General features: G+C 35.6%; 1 protein-coding gene across 5 annotated transcripts in view; it reads right to left on the bottom strand.

Annotated features, from left to right (window-relative positions):
* Positions 1-986, bottom strand: part of LOC106753634 — a 26,084-nt gene extending 25,098 nt beyond the window's left edge. For 3 of the 5 annotated variants that reach the window (XM_022777551.1, XM_022777552.1, XM_022777553.1), the window contains exon 1: positions 809-986. The gene's annotated coding sequence lies outside the window, so the exon portion shown is untranslated. Of the gene's footprint in view, positions 1-361; positions 619-808 lie in introns of those variants that run through there. The other 2 variants (XM_014635458.2, XM_022777554.1) reach the window with 2 other exon arrangements.
* Positions 987-1,679: the final 693 nt, after the last annotated feature.

Below are 1,679 nucleotides of genomic sequence, written 5' to 3' on the forward strand. Positions count from 1 at the left end.
TATATATATATATATATATATATATATATATATATATATATATAGATAGATAGATACACGCACGCGCGTACCCTAATGAGTAATTAATCTTTACCCTTGTGAGAATGCATTGCTTTCATATCAGTTGGAAGAACGAAAACATGAAAACTACTCTGTTCGAGGATAGGAGAGATGGGGAAAAAACTGTAAAATGGACCCAAATCAGTTTTGACTGGGAATCTTTGACACTGATTAGGGAAGATGACGATGCGAGAAACCTATACCGTGAATGCTATGTAGCAAATTAATGAAGGAAAATGAATAAGGTTGATGAGTAACTAGCTAGCAACCGGTAAAATAGCATAAAGAAAGAACTATATACCAGATTCTCAGATGGAATTGCACGGTACAGAACACATGTACACCATGCAGTAGCAACGAAAAACTCAGGGAATAAGGTACACGCACCGACGAATGGTTTGTCCGTAAACCCCGTTAATTTTCGTTGAGGGGAAAAGTAATAATTTGTTGTTCTCACAAAAACAATGAATTTATACACTTCAAAGTTTCAATTACACTCAGTTTTGGAATTTGAAGAGTGACTCAAGATCTCTATTACAGAGTCAGGTTTTTCTTTCTTATGTTTTGTTCTCGTCTATTACAAAAACAGAACACGATCGTAAAAGGAATACATACATATACATATACATACATACATATACATATATATATATATATATATATATATATATATATATATTCCATCTCTTTTTCTGGAGGTAATTAAAAAAGTAATTGAATCGTACAGTTTGTGCGTGTGAAAGCGTACCTGCGGTAGCTGTGAGTCTCCGGAGTAAGTGGATCAGTGAGATCGATGAGTGTGTGGCCGTGTGAGTGGCAGAAAGTATAACCCTAACAATCTCTGGACCTGGCCACAACAACCAGTGCAAAATGGGAAGAAGCGACGAAGACTGCCACGTTCTTTGGGATAACAGCCCGTTTCATTTTGAATCTCCGAATTATCCCTTTTTTTTTTTTTAAGGAAAAAGTTGTTTTAACATATTTTTTTAATAACTTTTTGACAATTAAACAGATTATGATTGGTCTGTTTCAAATATTTTTTTAAACATAAATTCAAATAGACCAGTAAAGTTATGACACGTGTCTTGTTAAAAAATTGTTAAAAAAAATTATCAAAATATCATCATCTTTTTTTTAAATATCTGTTTTGGTTATTGTATTTGTAAACTTTGTTTAATATTTTTCATTTCTTAATGTATTTTTTTCTTGGAAAATGTTTGTTTGACACCAAGTTTTGACACAAATTTGACACCGTCCAGGTGTCAAATTGTTATTGGCTCAAATTTTATTTACTGGGACGTTACTTTTACGAAACTGGCAGGGGCAGAAGTGGAATAACAGGGTTTGATTTTCATTTTGCAAGTGGCGGTTTCGTGAACGTTTGAAGAGCACTTTCTCACGCTTTCGACTTTCGCCTCCTCTCAACCTCTTCGTCCACCACCATCTCCACCATTGTTGCGTTCTCTGTGCTTTCTTTCTCCACCACCATCTAAACAGCGTTCTGTGTGTGTCAACAGTTGTGAACAGCAGCGGGTGAGTTTCGAACAACAGCGGGTCCTCTCAACGCCTTCTCTGTCCATTGCTTCGTTCTCTCCATTGCTCGCTTCGTTTCATTTTGT

Source organism: Vigna radiata, unplaced genomic scaffold (genome assembly GCF_000741045.1).
Source record: "Vigna radiata var. radiata cultivar VC1973A unplaced genomic scaffold, Vradiata_ver6 scaffold_134, whole genome shotgun sequence".
NCBI classification, from domain to species: Eukaryota; Viridiplantae; Streptophyta; class Magnoliopsida; order Fabales; family Fabaceae; genus Vigna; species Vigna radiata.